The 26,156-nt window shown below is 41.4% G+C and overlaps 1 protein-coding gene across 2 annotated transcripts in view; it reads left to right on the top strand.

Annotated features, from left to right (window-relative positions):
• Nucleotides 1-15,330: 15,330 nt before the first annotated feature.
• brinp2 (bone morphogenetic protein/retinoic acid inducible neural-specific 2) overlaps nucleotides 15,331-26,156 on the top strand; it is a 215,118-nt gene continuing 204,292 nt past the window's right edge. Inside the window, exon 1 of one of the 2 annotated variants that reach the window (XM_046052382.1) lies at nucleotides 15,331-16,083. The gene's annotated coding sequence lies outside the window, so the exon portion shown is untranslated. Of the gene's footprint in view, nucleotides 16,098-26,156 lie in introns of both variants that reach the window. The other variant, XM_046052383.1, reaches the window with a different exon arrangement.

Here is a 26,156-nt window from a genome sequence, read left to right as displayed (position 1 = left end):
CCAAACATGAGACACACATCTCATGAGAATCTCCATCCGTGATGTACCGAGGGCAAGAAAAAACACACCTTCTGTACATCTGGTTGCCGGACATGCTGGTAGACTTCTTCTTCAGGTAAGACATACTGCTTGTAGGACTGGAGCTTTCTTCAAACAACATACAGAGCGCCTGCTGAATAGAAAAAAGCTAATGATGAGTGTGTACAGGTGTGCTTTATACTCCTCCGGTTATTCCGTCACACCTTACCGTTCTAGCAACAAGCCAATAGGATTGGAGTGATTTCATTCACGTTCAGACCTGCTACGCCTAGAGGCGTTCCCATAGTGTCGTAACCGACGCAGTTCGAGTTCCCTCGAAGGGGAACTCATCTTATCTTAAATAAGTGTAATTTCAGTCTCCAGAATGTGGATCAGAAAAAAAGCTCCAAGATATTTCTCAGTTTTGTCTTAGTGACCCCACTTAGGGGTTATTTTACTCAAGTACTTTACTTACATCAAATGTTGAGGTTGAGTATTTTCTTTTTATGGGGGTTTGTACTGTTATTCCCCTTAAATTCAAATCCTTATTGTATTTATTGTTAATTATCTGTTACAAGTTACTGAGAAAAATCAAATACATTTTGACATTGTAAATAATGCACTTTCAAATGTCATGTTTTCCAATTTGTTAAGGTAGTCACAGCCAGCATAACTGGAACACCCAATACTTTTACATGATAAATTCATTAAGGACCAAATGCGCGCAAGAACTGAGATATAACATGTATGAAGCACTTTTACTATTGATACTTAAGTACATTCTCTATGGAATACTTTTATACCTTTTACTTGAGTAGAATTGTGAGGACTTTAATTGTGGATATGGTATTTCTCCTCTTTTAAGTAAAGGAAAATTGTACTCTATGTAAAGACAATCAGTCCTTCATTGTTAGTTTTAGCTGGATGGCGCAGCAGCGTTTTTTCTCTTTGAACAGCGGGAGCGGAGTTCAAATCCAGCTCAGGGCAAGCCTCCAGCACGGTTCTCCAAGCATAGACAGTAATGTGATACAATAAAGCTCACAAACATCTCCCCAGAGCTCCCAGATGCTTTTTAGCTTAGTTTTAGATCTCACCTGTTTCATTTATCCTATTGTAATCTCAATTCAGTATCCATTTGTCTTATCTAAGTCTCAAAACCTCAATCTCTCTTCATCTCATCCTTTTCTCCTAAGAGGTTTTAGGAGCAACAATTCAGATTGGAGAGATCTCAAAAAGATAAAATGATTAGATCTCATATGTGACTTCCAGTCTCCTATTGTAATCTCAATTCAGTGTCCATTTGTCTTACCTAAGTCTCAAAACCTCAATCTCTCTTCATCTCATCCTTTTCTCCTAAGGGGTTTTAGGAGCAACAATTCAGATTGGAGGGATCTCAAAAAGATATACTATTGAGATCTTTGTGTTTTCTCAAGAGTTAAAGAAAAGACTATTCTGAGCAAAAGATTTTCCTCTGGAAAACAAACTACATTACAGGTTTGTTTCCTCTGATTTGGGTGGGGAACCCCTTCCTTGTTTTTGTCTTATAAGATTACACTTGACCACTTAAGTTTTATTTTATCTTTAACTTATACACAGAGTTTACAAGAGTGAGCTTTTATTCCAGCATCTGGATCCTCTTTGTCTTGTGACACCTAAGTTTGGCCTACATCAGGAGTTACAGACTTCTGCATAATGATGAGATGAACGGTTTAAGCACTCAATCTGCTGAGATGTTGTCTTCTGTGGCTGTTAAACTTGACAAAGTATTGAATGTTAGTCATTTTAATGTTCATGTTGATGATGCATTAGATAAATTTGCTGCTAAAGCGATAGATCGATTCAGCAGCAGGGTGGATGGAGAGCTCTGCTGTGCTGGCGCCGCCTCGGGCCTCGCTGCCTCAGCTGCACTGTACGGGTGCTGCTGCAGTCACCCAGGACTGGATCACGGTATGGGCGGCGCACTGGACTTGAAGTGAAAGTAAGCTTTGATAATCTAATTGGAAATCAGGCTAGCTTAAATTCAACCAGGTCAGTCACCACACTTTCCCTCAAAGGTGTTGAACACTGACCTGCTTTGTGTTATATCTCACACCCTTGATGCATTGCAAGAAGTCTTTTTTTTTTCATTGAACCTAAGAAAACAGAGATAAGTAGCAATCCAGTCTAAAATAACGTGACTCTGTGGGTTGGTTTTCCTCCTTTCCTCCCCAGTTTTTTGAGCCACCAGCTGCTGGTGTGGTCCTAACTCTTTTCTTGATTAAGCTCGGTGCCCCTGTCAGCCCTGCTGTCAATCAAACACATACATCGGTACACACACTCAGCAGATTTAAACTAAAAGCACATTTCTGACCTCCAGAGATCTTTTTGTTCACTGCCTTTTAACATTTAGAGAAAGGTAACACAAATGTAAAAATCACTTTGGAAAGAGACTTAGAAAAAACATTTTTCTTTTTTTGTGTGCCCTTTACTTTTTTATGGACTACTGCCTTCAGAGGGGAGGGAATAAAGAGAGAAAAGCAGGTGCGCCACCACGTTCTAATTCTGGAGTAATTAGAGAAGAAATGGCTTCAGTGCCTTTACAAAGTATTCACTGTGGTAGAATCATAGTTGTATTGTGTTGACACTCAAAAAGGAGCCCAGAGAGGTGGAAGTGAAAACGAGGCATTACAGCCGCTCAGCAGTTAACACATTTATTACTCTCTGCAGGTGATTAAGAGCACACTCTACCTGTTTCATGAGGGGGAATCATCTTTTTTTCTCATAGCAATAGCACATTTTTAATTAGAAGGGATAACTCTGATACACAATAAAAATATATGTAACTTCTGCTGTTGTACTGTGTTTTTGCTGCCTGTATACTGTAGCCTCTGCCTGTCAGATTAGTATATGATGCAAGACAGCTAGTGGAACTGTTAGTCTGTTTTGTTAGCTTCTGTAATTTAGTGCAGCTATCTCATCGTAAAAAAAGGGCTTTACAATATACTAATTCACTTGTTATTAGAATTTAAACCCCTCTTGTTTTTAAGTTAATTGATGATTAATTTGTTAGCATTTTAGCTAACAGCCACGAATATATCTGGCATGCTGCTAAAAACACAATGAATTACAGCATTTCCAACAATTCCTGTCCAAGCAAATGCAGTCAACTGCATGGCATAGTGTTATGCTGTAGTTCTGAATATTTAGTAATTTAATTTATAATATTTTTTAAAATAACAATTAAGGGTCAGTGTGGTCTTGAATAAGATTCAAGCATAATCCGAAAACACAACTGCTTCCATACAGAGATCCCACAACACAGCAACACACGGCATGCCAGCTGTGGCTTTTCTCCAGACATGTTCTGGCTCTAATACTTCAACGTTCCCGGCCCAGAGGCAACACCGGCTCTGTACCTTTTATACAGCACTGCGAGCCGCGAGAGACAGGGAGACAGCTTCATACAACATCTTGGAAACTCAAACTGCAATGTTGCAGTAATATTTTCATCAGCTTGAGGTTGAACTAATCCATGCTCATTACATGATAACGCTACACTGACTGCACTTAGCTGACATGATACATTGGCGTTAGCTCACCTGCAGCTTTTCAGTAACTAACATTACTGTCTGGGTGTTTTTCACCAGAGGCTCAGCAATGTGAGCACAGCTAAATGTATTGGATGATAATGAAACGGTTAGTGAGCTAGATAAGCTGATAAGCTGAGCTAGATAAATGAGATTATTGTCCCACTTTATAACAGTTAGTAACTTTACTGTACTGGATGGGTCTTCCTCTGTGTGTTGTCCTGTGTATTCTGTTGCAGTCTTGTATATTATGTGGGTAATGTTAGTCACAGTGACTGAGACGGTGGAGAAGCTGTGTACCTGAGAATCGGTAAAACGAAAATAAATCTTACTTATTAGCTGGCTGCCCTGCCATGCATCACTATAGGCTAATATAAACAACAAAGGATAGTAAATTGGGTCGTGTTGGGTGGTGAAGTAATGTGTAAAGCGATACAACTTAGCACTGGATAATGTCAGCAACTGCTCGCCATTAGCCGGCAAACTAACGTGACTCTCTCCATAACTCCAGCCATTCTGATGTTCACTGTTTTCACGTGACATCATCTGAATCTCATTTCGTCTGATGGGCTTCGCACATAAAACTTTATTGTTATTATTATCCTTACATTTCGTTAGCTGCAGGGTTGTCGCTGTAATCGGAGGTAGGTTCGGGATTGCGCATTCAGCTAAATCCTTATCCGGTGCCTTCACGTTAAAAGCAGAATAGTGGCTGATGCAAGTGAGGTTACTCCCCATTGACAAAAAGGCAGTAAAAATTTAATTTGTGTGATTTAATACAAAAACTACATATAGCCTCTTTAATATGAAAATATCATTATTACTAATGGCTAACTGAAGTGAATTGTTGGCTAAAGCGACATTTACATTTGCTTTCTTAGTGTAGTGTGAACATTGCAACCATGAGAATCTGAATTTCAAGCTAGGAATATATCATTGTAAACTTTGATTGATCTCAATCTTTGACATATTTGTAATCCTTGCAGATCTGCCCCAATAATGTCTAGAGCTACCTCAGTCTTCTTATGCATGTTATCAAACACACACACACACACACACACGTGCGCGCGCGCATGCACTAAAGAAGGAAAGTACACACAGTCAACACTCAAACACTCAAGTGTTGCCTGTTACCTTGAGCTGTTCATTTTGTATGTGCAGAATGAGTGGGACCTCAAACACTACTTGTACTCATGTACTGTACCGAAGAGACAGGTTAATTGTTTGCTCACTTTGCAAACTTGTTCTGTGACAGCCATCAATGGAACAAGATTACAGGTTTACAAAAACAAAAAATTCCCCGAGCACAGCAACACAATGAGGTGCTGGTAGATAGCAGGATAAATCTATGAAAAATCAAAAACAAACTAGATTACAGGTTTGTTTCAGTAAATAATACTAAATAATACTATATATTGTAGAGAAATCTTATATATATATATATATATATATATATATATATAAAATAATCCCCCTCTCACCCCTTGCGGGGTGGGATGTGCCGTCCTCAAGGCCCGGGTCCTCTACCAGAGGCCTGGGAGTTTGAGGGTTCTGCGTATTATCTTAACTATTCCTAGGACTGCTCTCTTTTGGACAGAGATGTCTGATGTTTTACCTGGAATCTGCTGTAGCCACTCTCCCAGTTTGGGACTCACAGTCCCCAGTGCTCCGATTACCATTGGCACCACTGTTGCTCTTACTTTCCACATCTTTTCTAGCTCCTCTTTCAGCCCTTGGTATTTCTCAAGCTTCTCATGTTCCTTCTTCATGATGTTGCTGTCGCTTGGGATTGCCATATCTATCACTACAGCCTTCTTCTGCTGTTTGTCGATCAACACGATGGTTGGTTAGCCATCACCAGTTTGTCAGTCTGGATCTTGTAGTACCACGGGATCTTAGCTTGGTCATTCTCAACTACCTTAGGAGGTGTCTTCCATTTTGACCTTGGGACTTCCAGCCCATAGTCATGGCAGATGTTCCTGTACACTATGCCAGCTACCTGGTTATGGTGTTCCATGTATGCACTTCCTGCCTGCATCTTACACCCTGCTGTTATGTGCTGTACTGTCTCAGAGGCATCCTTGCACAGTCTGCACCTGTGGTCCTGCCTGGTGTGATAGACCCCAGCCTCTATTGATCTTGTACTGAGTACCTGTTCTTGTACTGCCATGATTAATGCTTCTGTGCTGTCCTTTAGTCCAGCCTTTTCCAGCCACTGGTAGGATTTCTTGATATCAGCCACTTCTTCTATTTGTCTGTGGTACATGCCGTGCAGCGGCTTGTCTCTCCATGAAGGTTATTCATCTTCCTTGTCCTCACCCTCGGGTTTCTGCTGCCTGAGGTATTCACTAAGTTCTTCATCTTTGGGGGCCATCTTCCTGATGTACTCTTGGATCTTTGTTGTTTCATCCTGGACAGTGGTCTTCACACTCACTAGCCCTCGGCCTCCCTCGCTACACTTGGTGTACAGTCTCATGGTGCTAGATTTGGGGTGAAACCCTCCATGCATTGTGAGAAGCTTTCTTGTCTTGATGTCATTGGCCTCTATCTTCTCCTTTGGCCAGTTTATTAGTTTATTATACCAGCGGGGTATCTGATGACTGGCAGGGTGTATGTGTTGATGGCTCGGATCTTGTTTTTCCCATTCAGCTGACTTTTCAGGACATGCCTTACTCTCTGTAGGTATTTGGCTGTGGTGGAGTTCCTTGCTGCTTCCTCATGGTTTCCGTTAGCCTGTGGCACCCCAAGGTATTTGTCCTGAATTTCTGCAATGTGGCCTTCTGGTAGTTCAACCCCCTCGGTTCTGATCATTTTCCCTCTTTTTGTTACCATGCGACCACACTTGTCCAGTCTGAAAGACATTCCAGTGTCGTTGCTGTAGATCCTGGTAGTGTGGATCAGTGATTCGATGTCTCGCTCATTTCTGGCATACAGCTTGATGTCATCCATGTAGAGGAGGTGGCTGATGGTTGTTCCACTTCGGAACTGGTATCCATAGCCAGACTTTGTGATGATCTGGCTGAGGGGGTTCAGGCCTATACAGAACAGCAGCGGGGATAGTGCATCGCCTTGGTATATGCTGCACTTGATGGTGACTTGTGTAATTGGCTTTGAATTGGCTTCCAGACTTGTTTTCCACAGCCCCACTGAGTTCTTGATGAAGACTATTAGTGTCCTGTTGATCTTGTACATTTCCAAGCGTTCCAGTATCCATGTATGTGGCATTGAGTCGTAGGCTTTCTTGTAGTCAATCCAGGCGGTGCACAGATTGGTCTGCCGGGTCTTGCGAGTGACTGCTCTATTTACCAGTAGCTGGTATTACTGCCCACTCCCTTCTAGGCCCTGTCCATGTATTGAGCCATGTGCCTTCTCATCTTAGCCATTATGCTCATCTTAACCGCTATGATGCCTGACAGGCACCTGCAGAGGCAGGTTATTGGCCGGTAGTTGGATGGGATTGTTCCCTTCTGGGGATCCTTCATGATAAGGACTGTCCGTCCTTGGCTTGGGTTAACAATTCTGGGTGGGTCCCATCCATCAGCAGGTGGTTCATTTGTTCTGCCAGGCGTTCATGGAGTGCAGTTAGTTTCTTCAGCCAGTAGGTGTGGATCATGTCAGGGCCTGGTGCTGTCCAGCTCTTCATACCTGCCACTCTTTCTTGGATGTCTGCCGTTGTAATGGTTACTGGATTGGTTTTGTGGAATGCCTCTTTCTTCCATATGTTCTTCCAGTACTCTTCAGTCTCAGCCGTGTGTGGATCTGATCTCCTGATCTTCACTTTGGATGGTTTTGCGGAGAACATCCGGTTGATTCTCCTGGCTTCTTCTTCTCCCTTATATCTCTTTAGGCGGGTAACCAAAGCGGTGACTCTTTGTTTGGTTGTCAGCTTGTTGTATTTCTTAGGTAGCCCCTTCCTTGCATCTTTCTGTAGCTCTGAGAGCTACCATCCATCTATCGTCAACCGCTTATCCTGCTTACAGGGTCGCGGGGGGCTGGAGCCAATCCCAGCTTACATCGGGCAAAAGGCGGGGTACACCCTGGACAGGTCGCCAGTCCATCGCAGGGACGGACAACCACTCACACTCACATCTAAGGACAATTTTGGAGACACCAATTAACCTAGCCTGCATATCTTTGGACGGAAGCCAGAGCACCCGGAGAGAATCCACGTGGACACGGGGAGAACATGCAAACTTCACACAGAAAGGTCAGGAGGAATTTTGGAGCATTCCTCTTCACAAATCTGTTTCAGTTCAGCAATATTCTTGGGATGTGTGGTGTGAATCGCTCTCTTGAGGTCACGCCACAGCATCTCAGTCAGGTTAAGGTCAGGAGTCTGACTGGGCCACTCCAGAAGGATGTGTTTTCTTCTGCCATTCTGTTGTTGATTTACTTCTGTGCTTTGGGTCCTGTAGCATCACCCATCTCCTGCTGAGCAACTGGGGGACAGATGGCCTATACATTCTCCTGCAAAATGTCTTGATAAACTTTGGAATAAATGTTTCCGTAGATGAAGCAGCAAGCAGCAAATTAGCCCCAAATCATGATGCCACCATACCTCACAATTGGGATGAGGTTTTGATGTTGGTGTGCTGTGCCTTTTTTTTCTCCACACTTAGTTCCTACCGAACAACTCAACTTTGTTTTATCTATCCACAGAATATTTTGCCAGTAGTGCTGTGGAACATCTAGGAGTCGTCAACAGAGATGTTAGCATGTTCCAGAGATTTCTGTAAGTCTTCAGCTGACACTCTAGGATCCTTCTTAACCTCATTGAGCATTCTGCTCGGTGCGTGGTGTCATCTTTGCAGGACCGCCACTCCTAGGGAGAGTAGCTTTTTCCATTTATAGACAGTTTGTCTTACTGTGGACATCAAGACTTTTAGAGATACTTCTGTAACACTTTCCAGCTTCATGCAAGTCAACAATTCTTAATCTTAGGTCTTCTCAGAGCGAGGAGAACTACCCACAGTTCTTCTGTGGATTTAGGCAGCCTGAGTTGCTTCTCTCTCTTCACGTAATAGCAGACAGACTCAATGATGTTGACATCAATGCTCTGTGTGGCCACAACATCACGTCCAGGACTCCTTGTTTTTCTTCATGCTGAAGATACAGTAGTTCTTAAATTATTTTTGCTGTATGTTTTTGGTCATTGTCACGCTGCAGAATAAATTTAGAGCCAATCAAATGCCTCCCTGATGGTACTGCATGATGGATTAGTATCTGCCTGTTTGTCTCAGCATTAAGGAGACCGTTAATTCTGACCAAATCCCCAACTTTGTTTGCAAAAATGCAATCCCAAACTTGCAAGAAATCTCTACCATGCGTCACTGTTGCCTACAGACATTCTTATCTGCTACAACCAAATATTTCAAATTTATCAGTCCAGAGCACCAACTGCCATCATATTTCTGTGCATAGTTGAGCCGTTTGGCCTTGTTTCCATGTAGGAGGTATAGCTTTTTGGTCCACCAGTCTGCCATGAAAGCCGCTTCTGACCAAACTTCTCCGTACAGTAGATGGGTGTACCAGGGTGCCACTGTTTTCTGCCAGTTCTGAGCTGATGGACATCTTCCTATTGTTAAGGGAAGTAAGCATGATAGGTCTTTCATTAAGTTTCCTTTGCCGACCACTGTGTCCTCAACATTGCCCATTTCTTTAAGCTTCAAAAGAGCTCAGACAGCACATCTGGAAACCCCTGTCTGCCTTGTCTAGTGGAGACCACGCTGATGCTGTATAACTACCTTGTGTCTTGTTGCTGTGCTCAGTTTTGCCATGGTGCATGACTTTTGACAGTAAACTGTCTTAGGCAACCTCACCTTGTTAGCTGAGTTTATCTTCTCATAATCTTTGAATTATTTATTTATTTTTTTTAATAACTGAATGAATTTAATATTATACAGGAGAGAGGAAGACAGCAAATCATCACATATGAGAAGATAGCAGCAGCAGATATTAGACATGTTTGCTTGATTATTTACTAAAACAATTAATCACTTATCAAAATCGTTGCAGATTGTCAATCGACAAATCAAGTAATTGATTAATCATTTCAGCACTCTCAAATTGGACATGGACCTACGCTTGTAATACATCTGGATGCATGAATAACCAAAAATATAGTAAAAAATCAAGATGGAGGGGGTTGCACAAAACATTACAGCCAAGCTGCTGTGACTAACAACAAACATACATTTCCCAGGGGGATCAAGAACCTTTTCAGGGACTAAGGAACTAATCCTGTGTTTCTAAATTAAGTTCCTGTAGGGTATTTGCAGGGGGCACAAAAGTCCCTGCTGCAGGGGATGTACTCTCTGGAGATTGGTCAAACATAGCCATCGATGGCTGCTTCAATGGACTGCTTGTGTACGGCATCATTCATAAAACAGAGGAAAAACTCTCGTATCAATATCAGGCCAAGGGTTGAACTTTTTTTGTTGTTTATTAACGTTCAAACAAAGTTGGGCTTTGTCTGTTAGTTTGATTGTCTGCTTCCTGACTTGATTAAAAAAGTGCGAGAGAGAGAGACAGAGTGAACAGGCTGACAACACAAGCAAACTAGAGTGAATGAGAGAGGGGGAGCGGTGGCGGTCGAGCGAACCAGAGAGTGAATGAGAGGGAACAGCAATGAGAGTCAAAATGAGTCAATTTATTTGCATATTGACTGGCAGTCAGGGATAGTTTTCAGCCTCATTTGTTCACCTCCTCCTCCTTTTCATTCATGCATTCATTCATAATTTCTAACTCAAACATCAGAGTCATGCAACAGGAAATACAAACAACAGAGTGACTGTGTTGTTGTTTCTAATGTGTAAAACTAGCTATGCTGCCGCCATATATATTATTTGACTAACCTTCATGGTTCTCCAGAACAGGTTGAAACACACACAGTATGTTGTTGAATGTTGAAAAGTGACATCCTAGTTCATTGTTTTGTTCTTTAGTTGCTCTAGTTCCTAAATTTGGTTGAAAAGGGGCAACACAAGCCCATGCTCATACTGCTCGTCTATCATATATACCTATGCTCAGACACTGGGTTGGTGCGTTAAAGCTGATTAGGACAGTAAAGTAAATGCAAAGACACATTAAACACGTTTGATCCAGACACTCATACACAGCTACCATTATAAGCTACATTGCTGATGTCACTTAACCGGTCACTGCAAGTTAAAATAGTTCCCACCTATTGCACAGAATGAAATCACTTAATAGTAAAAACCAATAGGGTGTCAGACGACAGTAAAGTTACATATAGGAATGGACACAATTTAGTTCACAGTTACAGTAAAGCTGAACAATTTGACACCATGTTCCAACAGTTTTTTAAGATCGCTTGAGGACATTATTATTCTTCAAATATGCTGACCCCCACAGTATGCTTTCCTTGCGTTTGCTCATGGAATTAGCTCCTGTGTGTTGATATTTTTACAGACTGAAACTCATATTCTCATAATGCCCACAGAATATTTTATCTTTGATTGTCAAAATTGAAAACTTTTCGTATTGACGCACAGTTAGGTGTCTGACTAAGATCGTTGCAGGGGGATATTGTCAAAATTAGGTCTGACTTCATTTCTGAACCGCTGTACATATGCCAATATCTGTCAGTCTTTGGAGACATTCTCAGATTTCCCATTAACGCATTAAAATGGCACTTTTTATGTATCCCACTTTGATCTGCATTTTTATTCAGGTTTTGGCATTTCAAACACAGCCATCAGAGATTCCCATATGTTAATCTATCACTGTATGAAATAAAAAGACATATCCTTAAGATGTGGTTATTATTCAATGCGTAAAAAATAATGTCCATGCTAGCCAGTCTTTAACGTCCCAGCACATACCAGGAAAAAAAGGCAAATAATAAAAAAAGAGAGATCAAGCTGAGCTACTGAGTGGGTGATGTACTTTCTAAGCCTCGAGACAAAAGAAATACATGTCCTGTGGATTTCAGTGAGCTGCTGTCATCCTCTTGCTCCTCTCCCATCACGGTCTACTGTTCTAGACGTCTCTACTTTAAGCCCTCATTTGTTTCAAGTGGGGGTGTGGAGGAATGGAGGTGTGACAAGAGCAGGAGCGAGACATAAAGAAGCACATTTGGCTTTCACAGTGATACAAAATGTAAAATGGTTTTGCACAATGCTCAACCTGCCAATAAAATGTTCTCCCCTAGCTGTCAGCGAGGACTTGACTCCGGTACGTGTACATTAAACTGAGGGGAGGGATGTACACTGAACAAAATTATAAACGCAACACTTGTTTTTGCCCCCATTCTTCATGAGCTGAACTCAAAGATCCAAGACTTTCTCTATGTACGCCTATTTCTCTTAAATATTGTTCACAAATCTGTCAAAATCTGTGTTGCTGAGCACTTCTCCTTTGCCGAGATAATTCATCCACCTCACAGGTGTGGCATATCAAGATGCTGATCAGACAGCATGGGTATTGCACAGGTGTGCCTTAGGCTGGCCACAATAAAAGGCCAAATGGTGGTCACACCAGATACTGACTGGTTTCCGGACCCCCCCAAACAGTGAAACTGCACATTTTCAAGTGGCCTTTTATTTTGGCCAGCCTGAGGCACACCTGTCCAATACCCAGAACAATATTTGAGAGAAACAGACCTTTTGTGTACATAGAGAAAGTCTTAGGTCTTTGAGTTCAGCTCATGATGAATGGGGGCAAAAAAAAAGTGTTGCGTTTATAATTTTGTTCAGTGTAATTTGAAAACTCAGTTTGTACAATCAAATCTATAATTAAAGTGCTTTTAATAAACAGATTCGTCACCAATTCATCAGGAAGAACAAAGCACAAAACAACAAAAACAAACCTATTTTTGAAGAAAGTGCCTGCAGCTTGTGTATGTGCACCTGTATACGTGCAGGCAGACATAAAAAACAGCGCCTGAATAGTTTTTCATTTTGAGCCGTGAATGTTTTGACAGAAACAAACTTTTAATTTACATTGTTTCTCTGCTCATCTGATCCCATTCAAGCTTGAGACTCCATCCAATATCCCACTGGCGTCCTCGTCCTTCTGAAGCTGCAAACCTTTGGGTGCATGCGGCAGGCATTCATTTATTTATTGCTCTGCCAAACAGGCATGGACTGCGCCTCTGATGTTAGTCCATATGTAACTACATTGCCGTATTGTCAGTGGGCTCAAAACCCACTTAGAATTGAGGCACACGCCTGTTTTCTCCATTGCTTACATCAGCCACTATTCTGCATTTAATGTGAGGTCTCCGGGTCGGATTCAGCCATGTGCGCGCTCTCATACTACAGCGACAACACGACAACTAACGACATGCAGTCCACTAACACCATAAAATAACCGGCTCACAGCAAAACACGGGCTCCACGGAAGGATACAAAACAACAATGAAGGTTTGTGTACTGAAACCCACCAGACCAAACAGGTTCAGATGATGTCGAGTAAAAACACAGTGAACTTCAGAAAAGCTGGAGAAACACAAAGAAAATCACGTTAGCTCGCCAAGCAGTTTGCGAATGTTATCCAGTGCAAAGTTGTATCGCTCTCCACATTACTTCACCAAAAACGCGACCCATGTTACTATCCTGTGTGCCACTGGTATTATGTATAAGCAGCAGGCGGGCTAACGATGTAGCACGTCGGCTAAATGCAGTAAATGTACCGTGATCATGTAATGAGCATGGATTAGTTCAACCTGCAGTTGATAAATCTATTACTGTAACATTGCAGTGGGAGTTTACCTGAGTTCCCAGCTCTGTCTGTCTATAGCCGCTGTCATTCTGCCTTTCTTCCGGGATGATTGTGCCAACATGCGGCCAACATGAAGTAACGGACGGCGCATTCCTCTGAGCCGGGAACGTTGAAGTAACAGAGCCTGAACATGCCCGAGTGAAAAGCCTGCATGCTGCTGTTTCTGTGTTTATTGCAGGATTTCTGTATGAAAGTGGTTGCGTTTCAGGTTATGTTCACTCATGAGTTCAAGCGAGCACGCGTACGAGCACACGTCTGGTTGCAATCTTAAAACCGCACCGCTAGTGGCCGCTGGAAACTACATAATGCCCCTTTCACTTACTGTAAATATCCACTGGAGGGCTTTTAATGACAAACATTGATAATCATCAATTTCATTGATAGTCGTAGCCTTCCCCATTCACCACATCTCCTCTGCCATTATTCCCAAACTTGAACTACTTTACCATCTCCAACGCCAGATATCTCTCCTTCATCTAAGTCCTGTTTACAATGAATTCTTTATCTTTAGTCATTCCCTGTCCGAGTCTTGCATTTGAGTCCAAATTGAGTTCGTAACAGTTACTTTACCTCTTAACATTATTATCAACATAGCGTTAACATTAACATAACATTAAATTAACATTAACATACTGTTCATTATCTATACCCTTTATGCAGGATCATGGGGTATACCTACATAACTACAGAAAATATTAATATAAAAGCACTGTGAATATAATGATTTAAATATTTTTAGAAGTCAGTACCATTTTTATTTATATATTGCAAAAATACAAACTTGTCTCATGGCAATGTCTACAACATACGTCTATCCTTACACCCTTGAAACTTGATGAGTGACTTGAAGTAGCTGCAGTTAGGTCATTGATACTTGCTTGAGAGATTTGTTGATGTGAACCTTAAAATAGCTGCAAATGGGTAGTTGCTGAGCCTGTGAAGATGTTCCCCAGGTGCCTTTCTAAATAAAATGCTGCCTAGCTTGCGGTGAGCATCTCACTCCTATATGGCAGCTAGTGATGAATGCTCCATGTGGCTCCGAGTTAACCAAGTTCATATTGAAACACTCCCTGGAGCGTCGCCATCAATCAAAGCCTCTCATGAGCTGTCAAGCGATTTTTGTCTGCAGCTAACATGTGCGGTTGCGCCATAACAATCGGAATATCCGGCCCACCTCATTTGCTCCCATTACAGAGGCTGCTCAGGCCGTTACTTATTTCCCTCCCGACGCCCCTGGGCAGCATATTCAACATGCACTCCGCTCTCCAGCCTCCCTTCAACCACTTACTTATTCATCACAGACTCACCAAGGAAGCTGCTTAGCTGACAGACACCAGATTTTTATAAAGAGTTGGAGACGGACAGACAAAAGTGTATGACTCTGCTCAGTAATGGGGGACACTGTCAGTATGAATTCAGTTTTGCCTGGAGTTAAAGCAGATTTGCAGCAGACAAATTTGGCTAAAGCACTGCGAGTGAATGAGAGGGTAAAAAAAGGAGGGAAACATTTTCACTTTCATTAGCCAGTCTGTCCCTTTGGGCTTAAACACATAAAGCTCAGTGCATGAACTGCCCCCTCACACACACACACACACACACACAGACACACACACACAGTTTCTCTGCATCCCTTATACTGTTTCCCTGGCACACTCTCCCTCCTCTTTAACTTCTCTTTCATCCAACTTCTCTCATCTTCCTCTCCATCCTCTCCTCTCTCTCTCATCTAGGTTTATCTTCTGTTGCCCACTCTCTCCATCCTCTCGACTTCCTTCTATCCCTCTCTCTCCTCCTCTCCTCAGTGCGCATCATCGCAGCGCTCACCTCCTTCCCTCTCTTCCTTCTCTGCGGGTTCCAGCCAATCGTTGCCGAGAGAGGTGTGGTTTCACAACAGGAGGATGGACAGAGCTTGTTGGGGAGAGAGAGAGAGAGAGAGAGAGAGATAGAGAGGGGGGGAGAGGAGAGCGCTGGTGAGAAGAGGCGCTTCCCATTGCTACTTGGAGATACAACGCCAGGCTTGACACTGAGTGATGACCGAGGCGCAGAGAGACTCAGCAGACCGGGAATAAAAACGTGGAATAAAACACACACACAGAAAGGGGAGGAGGGTGCTCGGTTTGCGGATACCTGCGCGTCTCCGCTCCGGCCGCAGGTGCGCTACAATCCCTCTGAAGGGAGAGTTTTTTTGGTCCGGAGAGGGAAGTGAGAGAAGAAGAATCTCCCATGGTTATTTTCCTTATCTTGCTCTTGTCTCATGTGTTTATCAGTCACTCTGAAAAAAAACAAAACATTCTCATCTTTTTCAACGTCTGCAGCCACATTTCAACTGCACATCTTGACTCAAGATCTCAATTTGGAGCTTTTTAAATTCGCGCACTGTTCGCTTAAGACTGCTTTTAAACGCGGAGCACACTGGACAGAAGTCCCCTGAACTCAAAACTTGTGTCTTGTGACGCGAAACGGAGTCTTTCCATCCCATCCGTGTTTTTTTTAATGTGCGAATGAAGAGGACAATGCCTGGATTATTACATCCGCTGTTCCACCTGCCCCGGGGAGAAGGGGAAGAGTGAGGGAAGCAGAGCGCGAACGAGGGTAAAGAGGAGGAAGACAAGAAGAAGGAGGGAAGTCGGTGGCGTTTGGCTGCCGTCCACTAGTTCTTTAGCGCCTTTGCCGCTCTAGCTCTCCCACCTTGTTTTACTGGATACACTGACAAACATCAAGAGACGCGCGAGGAGGACCTGCGCTCACACCCTGGGTGAGTTTATGTGTGTATGTCCACGCTGGACTGAATTAAAAATAAGGGGCTATAAGAGTATAATGCTGTGCGTGCCAAGAGCCCTTTTTACGCGCAGTGCACTCTCGGCATGATACGCACAAGACAATAATGCGGGTTCGGATGGTCAGATGCACATTGACATCGTTCAGGTCGTGACGCACCGATCCATCAGCAGAGGGTGAGGAAGAGCTGAGAATTTGAATTTAGATGAATCAGGTTGGAGGCTTATTTGGCAGCTTCCTCATGCACAGGGAGTAGGACGGCACTACGAATGTGTTCCTTGGAGTAAAAAATGTGAGTCCAGAAATGAACGTTGTGCAAAGAAGGTGCACCTACAGATGAATATTAGAGGTCACACGTGGGTCTTGAGCCTTCGGTCTCTTTTTCATATAGTTTAGTGCATAGTATTTGTATTTAAACGATTTAATACCTGTGGAGATGCTGTACTGCAGCCCTACAGTCTGACCATGCTGTGGAAGTGTGTGTGTTTGGGTGAGTGTGAATGAACATTGTTTTGCATTTGTGTATTTTTTGTGCATACTGTAACTTTGCAACATGTTGCATTTGTGTGCGTGTGTATGTGTGCGTGCCTCAACCTACTCCTTTCACATGAATTTACATTGAAACTGGAGCTGAATCTGACTTTAACCTCTACTTCATCTCACCAGTGCGTGTGTGTGTCCGTGTGTACACCACAATCTACTCCTTTCACATAATTTCACATATACACTGGCGCTGAATCAGACTTGTCCTTCAACCTCTACTTTATTTCATCTCACCAATGTGCATGTTTGTGTGCATGCTCCTGCTGTCGCTCCTACCTAATGAATATCTTCCTTCTGCCTCTCTCTCTGTCTGCCTGTGTGTGTGTGTGTGTGTGTGTGTGTGTGTGTGTGTGTGTGTGTGTGTGTGTGTGTGTGTGTGTGTGTCTGATATTGTTGCTCCATCACTCACCCTGAATGCCTGCTACGCGCCCCACAATTTCTCACAAATTCTCTGAACCATGTAAGCACAACATTTACCTGTCAGCGACTTTGTCGAGACTACTGTATGTGGCCATAAGAAATCCTAGGAGAAGAGGAGCTGCTGCTCAGATTTATACTTAACAACCACTGCCACTGCCGGAGACCCGGGGTTGGAAAAGATGTCTTGTCAAACAAATCATGTAGGAGGGAGAAAAAGAAGCCCAAACCCAATGCAAACATTACATTACAGACACCCACATGCATCTGCAGAGTGAATTTGATAGCTCTTTCCATCCTCATGGTATATGTTTAAAGACGTGCTGACAATGTGGACATTTCTGTGAGATATATATATATATATATATATATTTCTGCGTGTAAATGAAAGACAGTGCATGACACACAGAGCTCTATTGACATGTTTACTGGCAGTGCGAGTGTACATCGGTGTTGACATCATGAATGGAATGACGGTGAAGGACAATACTGAACGCTCGAGACTGTGATGAGTGTTTGGTGTTGATGAATGCAGGAGTGGCCATTATAGAATGTGTTCAGGTGGGCGTGAAGGAGTTTTTCAAATCAAACTGTAAAATACTCAAATACATAAAGCCCACAGTCGTGTCTTGTTGAAACTTTTCCATATCAAGCCTCCCCTGATATTCAAATGACACCCCAGTCATTTAGTATTACACTTCCACAGTTGGGAAAATCGAAGCACTAGAGGTGAATATAGCCTGACATTAATTGCCTTGGAGGTGTCAAACTCCAAAAATGCTGGATCCTGTATTTCTTAACCAACAGTATCTTTCTTTCTTTCTTTGATCCTCTCTGTCTGGTAAATGCCTCCTGTCTATAAGTTTTCTCTTTAAAAATATGTAGTCTGTAAACCTAAAACAAGATATACTGGTGATGTTACTTGATTCATTTTCTCAGAATTTACAAAAGCCACAAAAGAGGTGCAAAACGTTATCATAGGAATTTCAAAACATGATATATGTTAAAGGAAAAGACTGGTGATATTTTTCCATGTGTGATAAGCCTGATAAATCTTATTCCGCTGTGCCCTAGAGCTCCATTGTTGTCCAAAAACTGACATGTTCCTTCATTACCAAGGACACACTGGTGTAGTTTATTTTGACTCAATCTCGCATACACCTTTTTGTTGCCCCATTTTGTCTTGTTTGAGTAATGTTTACTAAAAACAACAGTACCCACCGGTTGTAAAAAATAAAAAAAATTAAGAAACAGACATATTGTTGATTTTGGTCTTTTGGTGGAATTTGTTGTAAATAACAAATTAAGAATGCTGCTTGTATTTAAGAACTGTATATTTAAATGTATATATTTTTAAAAATGGCTGTACGGGATAATAAAACACCGGTGTACAAGATTCAACAAACCCTACAGACTAGACAATGATAAGGGGAGGAATATACCTCCAGAATGGAGAAAAAGTAACTATTGTGATTGCAGGAGGATCAGCCGTATCACAATACTAGAAAATAATTTTGCAATTAAAAACATCCACATAAGCAATGAACCTGTAAAGAAGGAACTTAGAAGTTTACATTATTTCAAAATCTTATTTAAGATGGTTTGGAAACGAAACTGAGGAAATAAATCCCAATGAAGAAGCAGTTTTTCATAATTCCCATCTCTTTTTGCTTAGCATTCTTATTAAATCATTGCCCATCCCCACATGATATACACCAAAGACAGCATTAGGCAACACTGAGTAGAAGGGAACTCACTAGATTTTGTTGCTGTTGGTTTTCTTGATTCAGAATCATAAAGCAGTTTAGTTTCTGCGGTGATATCCACAGTAGGTGGAATGGAATCTATAATTCACCAGTCATCTTTATGCATTCTTTCAGTATAGGAACATTTCAGCAAGGCAATGAAATAACAGCAAAAGTACACTGCTTCTCATTTTGCTTAGGTGCCTTGTGGAATCCATTTAAAGGCCCCAGGTGTCCCCCACACTCTACTTTTGGAAGATAAGTGTGCAAAATGTACATTCCTCTGTATGGATTAGTTTATATGCTTATGGTATCCTACAGCTGAAATAGATGGGCCTCCACAGACACATCTCATAGCTAACAACTCCAGATAAGACCTCTTACAGATGTCAGTTAGATTTTTCTCAGTAATATAGTGTAGTTGTGTGGATTTTTCTAGCTTTCTCACTTAAAAATGTTTTCATAGCGAGGTGGCGTCACTGTTTTGTTGAAGCTTTTTTCTCCTAAAAACAAAACTTCAGATGAAATAAATTTCCCTTTAAACCAAAACCGATAAAAGGTGCAGCATTTCTCTGAATCTACTGGAAGCAGCTGTGGTTTATGAGATATTTCCCCATCCCAAAACAGTCAGATGGTGTACAATTGCAGGGGTCCAGTGACAGATAAGATAATATCCCTTCTTCAGTATTGTCCTTCTCTCAATGAAAAATGTATTCGACTGCTCATATTAGCTCTTATTTCTCCCATTTATTTTCCCTCCACATTATCTCGTACAGTATCAGCCAAGGTTGCATATTTTCAGGATACTATGTCTCTGACCGTTGCTCTGCTTCACAAGAGATCTAAAAATCGGAGCTGGATCCACTGTTGCTCTCATTGTGAGTCACTCTGCAGAAAAGTGCACCAGCTAAATGCGTGTATATGCATGTACTCGGCGTGTGTGCTCTTCAGAGATTGACTAGTGCATGCGATATGGCTGTGCCCTTCAAACTGCAAGGGGGGGGGGGGGGGGGCTGAAAATGCAGCCTTTTCAACGATCCATACACAGTAGCGGGCTTTCAGATTGCCACCAGTCTCATCTTACAGCTAAGTGGTACTGTGGACACATTTAAGTATAGTTGACATTTATAGTGTTCTTTCAGTGGTTATTAATTATAAGTCAACTGACCGAAAACTAATTGACAATTTTGACAGATATACAGAGATATATAGCACTTTCACTCTAAAGATGAACCTACCCTCAGTAGCTGGTTAGCCGTGTTAACAAACACACATTTTTGTTTTGTTATGTTGTTTTTTTTGTACACGAGATGTTGGTAGGTGATTTTTTTTTTTTTTGTCTGAAACCAGGCTAGCAGTTTTCCCTGTTTCCAGTCTTTGTTTTAAGTTAAGTTAACCGACTGCTGGCTGTAGCCTTATCACACAGAGATGACAGTGGTATTGATCGCCTTATCTAGCGCTAGGCACATAGGCATATTCTCTAAAATGTCATTGTATTAATCATTCGTTTAGCAAAAATACCATACATTCAAGCTCAAAATGACGATAGGCTCCTCTCTCCTTCAATTATTATGATTTTGAATCTCTTTTGGTATTTGTAATTGGCAATCCAGTTCGGTACAAAAAGCACAATGAAGATGAGGTTTTGGTCCATGGGAATGTGTGATGAGCACTTTTGACAATTTTCAGACCTATTTATTGGAGAAAAAAAAACAACCCATATCAAATAATGAAAATAAACATTAGTTGAAGCCCCTGCTTAACCTTTTACCACTTCCTGGAACCCACAGGACTGTGGAGCCCTAAAGACCATGTGATTGGCTGGTAGATGAAGGGGTGGGAATAGTGAAAACTTTCATAAGAAGTCACATTTTGACACAAAAGTTGGTATGAAATAAAACTGTCATTGGGGAAAAATGCCATTATGAAATAAAACAGACTTTTGAAACATTTTTCAATAAGAAATAACCATATTGAAATAAAGAATAAAGTGGCAACTGAACGAATGATGAAATAACGGTAATAAGTTTGCATAATGTATTTAATTCATTAACACATGTCAGGTTTATTTAATTAACAACGTTAAAATAAATAGTGTTATGTATTAATAGATTGGAGTCTTTTCCGTCATAATGGTTATTTTCATTAAAGAAAGGCACTGCCATAAAAATAAGCCAGGTTGGATGCACAGCAAAAACAACTTGAGCCTCTAAAGCAAGCTCCCCCCTAAATGAGGCTAAGCGTTATAGAGTTAAAGCTACACAGGGCTTAGTGTGTGCCTCTCAGGTTTATATTAAGTAATTGTAGCTGAAACTAGTTGGACGGAACCCAGTAACCTGCCAACTAATTCAATAGCCCTGCATCAATTCTAGCTTCATGAAGGTTACAATAATCTGTTTAAGAGAGGTGTATTGTGCATATGTGCTCTTTTCTATGATGGATATGATATTTTAACCTGTTTGTGAACCTTGTAGGAAGGTTCACCTGCAGCCCTACAGATATTGATTGGTCCACATGATGTTTTTATGTACAGCATGTATGTGGTGGTGAAAAATCTTTAAGCAATGTTCTCAAGCTGGAATAGGAAGGCGTTTCTGTGTAATGTTGTCCTGGAGTAATTGATTATTGATTCATAGGGGTACAATATCATTGTATCTCTGTGCACTAATATAGTTTGTTGAAGACACTGAGGGCAGAGCTGCCTGCACCCCTGTGAGATATAGACTCAACAGTAGGCTGTATTTTCTCTATTGTCTGTCGCAACTGAATCTGCTGCAGGTTCCAACACACACTGTGTCGACACTGTGTTGACTGAATGTTGTACAAAAGTCTGTCAGATTATAGGTTTCAGTTATAACCATCAATTAAACAATGTGATAAAATAAGTAACTTGTCTTCCCTTAAAATACCATGTTGTCATATAAATTGAATTAGGCTCATATTAAGAAGAATTCATCAAACTGTACTTGACAATAAAAAGTGGGTCAATTAAAGTACCTTTGCTTTGTTGTCTCCAGTGCTGCGACTAATGATCATTTCACTTTTACTTTTCATCACTGTCCAAGGTTCTGATCCTATGACCCCCATGATGAGGCAATCTGGTGTTAACGAGATTTGTAATTAAAAACATCAATGTGTTTTTTGGACGCTTTGTTCCCGGGGTATTGTGCCATTTTTTATGTTGGTCATCTCTGTGCTGATATGAGGCTGTGGGTCAGTTGCCAATTTATGCTGGTATGAGGGAGCAGGGTTGAGTGGAATACCTATTCACACAATACTGCCTGATAAATGTTCCCCATTTAATTTTCTCCAAGTTGCCTGGTTATGCAATTCAAGCATCATGTAATTGGTTTATGACTTTCAGATATCTGATCTCATATGGGTTACAATATTATCTTATGTAATTCATATTTATTGTTACAATTTTGAATCCGTAGCGATAGAAAAATTGCGGGATGCCTGTGACTATTTGGATCATTCAGCTACAGTGCCTGTAGTAACAACTATTTGTCACTCAGCTGTGCGTGAAAGTGCTTGCCGGTCAATCGGGTGATGCATGCTGCACCCAGCTTTCTCTCTCTCTCTCTCTCTCTCTTCTGCACGTCAACCAGCACTGAACTTTAATTTACAGGCAGAAAAATATCAAGAAGGCTGGGTAAGGTCTCGCAATAATAATGTTCGTACTGCCCCTAACAGCCTTCACTCTTCTTCCACCAGATGTTGGAACCTGGCTGCGGGGATTTGCTCCCATTTAGCCAAATGTTCATTAGTGAGGTTCAACACTGATGTTATGGCAATATGGTCTGGCGCACAGTCATTGTCAAAGGCTGGGTAGTGTGTCTGGACTGAAAAAGAAACCCTTTGGTCTCTGGGAAGATGGGATGGCTAGTTGTCACTATTTTTATACATTTATGGAGATTAAAATTGGTGTAAAACTATAATACACAGCTAGATATAACCAGTTGAAAGTGACAAGATATGTTTGGGTTCTTTTGGGTGAACTGAACCTATAGATACAGTATATACTTTTTTTTTATCTAAAAAGTGAAAAATTACCATCAGAAGTTCCCAGAGCCCAACTTGGCATAATATATTTTTTTGGATTTGTCTGAAACGCTCAAATGTATTCATTTTCCAATCATATTAAACAGAGAATAGCTGCAAATCATCAGACTAAAAATAGTGGCACCAGATAATGTTTGGCATTTTTGAACAATATATCCATTATCACAAATTGTTGTTCATTAATTCAGCACCATACATATTCTTTGATAGAAAGTTAGAAATAAACTCCATTCATAGGTACTTGAATGGTAAATGAAGTGGTGACCTATAAATTAGTGCTGCCAGCAGCTACTATACTAAGCTCTCTGAACTTCTTTTCCAAAAGATTAACATTGTTCTTATCTCCCCTGTTTTTGTGCCAGTCATCAGAAACAGCACCTCTGGGAAACATTTAAAAACAGATGAAACAATAACCTTAACCACCAACACAACCACCACTGCTCCAATCTTCAGCGCGCCTCCCGTGGCAATCCTTGGAGATGTGCCTGGCCAAAGTGGCAAAACAGGGGAGCGTTGTGAGTGTAGCGAGGCAGGGACATGAAAGGCAGTTAAACTCTCTCTTTCTCAGTCCTCTCTGCCCCTTCTCCCCTTGTCTTTGTACATCAAAGTGCTTGTCTGTTCTTAAGAAGCCACATGCATCCCACTGCAGCTGTAGTAGGAGGGGATGAGGAGATTCGGCCTGAGTGAGCAATGTGAACAGTCCATTGTTTCCCATATGTACATTCATCCCGAGCTGGGCTCCAACATGGACTGTAGCAGTCCAAAGCCTCGCTGACATTTCAGTCTACACAGGGGGGAGACCGAGAATGATGGGGCATTTGTGTGTGTGTGTTGTTCAAGTGGGTGGGGTGTGTTTAATACCCTTTTTACCACTGCAAAGAAAAAAAAAATACAGCTTTCTTTTTATTTAATCCATTGAGGATTTTTTTAAGCCGCTTCCAAACACTCGTATGGACTAAGCTGTTGAGTTGTGTAGAAAATGTCTGTCTCATTAATGAGTTTTTCTTTGGAAAATCAGTTGAGGGATTGGTCCGTCTTTGCTGTAAGACCTGTGAAAATAGTTTTGCACTTGTTTCAGGAAGGTCAAGAACAAAATATTTGCAAAATTACTACTTTATTTTCATAGTGTGTCACTGTGTACAGTGTCCTGTGCTGTAAAACTGAACTCTGAGAAGCTCAACATGTAAAAGAAAGCTGAAACACCAGAATCCCCAGAGGAAAGTTGGACTTTAAAAACAAATTAATCTAAATAAAACGATCATTACGCCGCATGCTTTACCCTTACAGCAGCGCCTTGCGCCCCTCCCTAACAGCCCAAACTCATTCTCAGCCAGGCTGTTGTGTGTTTAGTTCAGTTTGAGCCATGATGACCGGGTTATAACTACTACAACTTGCTAGTCACAATTATTAGTTCAGCGGCTAGCCGACTTTTCCTCTACTCATAGCTTAATTTATATATTATTTATGCTTATACTAAACCCGGTGTGTTAAGCCCTGCTTTACAAGGTCCATGCTTGTAAAATATTCACCATGTCCCCGTCTGTATTATCGGATTTATACTTTTCTCACCATTAGGGCGGCTGTGGCTCAGGAGGTAGAGCAGGTTGGCTGTTAATTGGAAGGTCGGCGGTCCAATCCCGGCTCCCCCATGTGAATGTTAGTTTCTGTTTGAGCACTTACGCTTAGTGTGTAAAAGCTCTTTGAGTGGTCAAAAAGACTAGAAGGGCGCTATACAAGTACGGAGCATTTACATTAGTTTAAGTCACTGCATCTCCCGACAGAACACCATGGTTGAATTTCAGCTTTATGTAATATAACAAGTTGTCATCAACTCGAGTAGTTCACCCGTCACCTGCTCTGCTCCACTCTGTGTGCACATGTACATACACACACGCACACACATACGGAAGCCCGTCAACCTGGGGAAACCTCTCTAAGATTTAAATTTAATAATAATCGATTACTATTTCTTATTTCATGGGCTATTTACATTACATTTATTCATTTAGCTGACGCTTTTATCCAAAGCGACTTACAATTGCTATACATGTCAGAGGTTGCACGCCTCTGGAGCAACGAGGGGTGAAGTGTCTTGCTCAGGGACACAATGGTGGATGGGTCACAGTGGGGGATTGAACCAGGGCCTCTCACACCAAAGGCATAGTCTTATCCATTGCGCTGTCACCACCCTTTTGAGATAATGCATAATCATATAAAAAAATTAAGCATTCAATTTTCCTAAGTCGATCAGTAATAAATGTTATCATGTTAATAAATCTGATTTCAATTATGACCAAAATAATTGTGATTATAATTTTTGCCATTTCTGCATTATCAAGCAGCCCGAATTTGTATGGTTCTAATATGCCACTCCTTAGATTACCATGGATTTGATGAGAATACGTTAAATAAATAAATTTATACCCATTTTTACCATTTTTCTTGGCCCCATTTGGATCCCCATATTTGGATGAAATCCAGATGCTAAAAGAGCAGCACTGTTTTATGGCCATATTGGATTTAAAGAATCATTTGAATCAGTGTGCAAGCAACCACAGAACCCATAGACCATCATCATTGTGGCGTATGGGGATAACAGATATCCGGGCCAAGACTTACTCTTTAGTGTGCAGGTCATTGTTTACTGTCCGGTTAGCAATTTCAGAATCCATTGGTTATCGTCCGATAACTAATTGAATGCAGATAAATGTAAAAAATAAAAAGGGAATAAAACGCTAATCTCTTAAGTTTCCAAGGTTGATCAAAGCTGATGGGTTCTGAGACTGCCTTTCGGCCAGTGCATTCTGCCTGTTTTGCTCTCCACACTGACTATTTACCTGCATACAACCAAAGCCTGCTCAAACGTGATTGGTCAACACTACTTGGACTACAAAACGGACTACAAATGGAGACCAGTTGTCAACTACAACATCTTGTACCTTACCTACAGATTCAGCATTTATATGCAGATATCTGTTTAGAGATTAATGTGCAAGTACGGACCATGAATTTTAGGTTTGTTGGCAAAACATTTTAATCTGTTTCTATAAAAGGTTTCCTCACTGAATGTCCAGAAAATTAACCACATCACAATTAATAGCAGTAGGATGCAGCTGGGCAGTCCTGGTATAGAGGGATACAGGTGTAACTAACTTTAGGCTTTAGGTGTGGTCATAGTTTGTTTGAAGCATACTGAGACCTTTAGACAGACCACAAAAATACTGTATCTATCTTGCTTTTTCCTTGATAAATGTTACGCTCTGTAGGCTCTCTAGTCCAG

The sequence above is a fragment of the Micropterus dolomieu genome, linkage group LG06 (genome assembly GCF_021292245.1).
Source record: "Micropterus dolomieu isolate WLL.071019.BEF.003 ecotype Adirondacks linkage group LG06, ASM2129224v1, whole genome shotgun sequence".
NCBI lineage: Eukaryota > Metazoa > Chordata > Actinopteri > Centrarchiformes > Centrarchidae > Micropterus > Micropterus dolomieu.
Note: the sequence above shows the minus strand (reverse complement) of the source record. Positions and strands in the feature narration are given on the sequence as shown.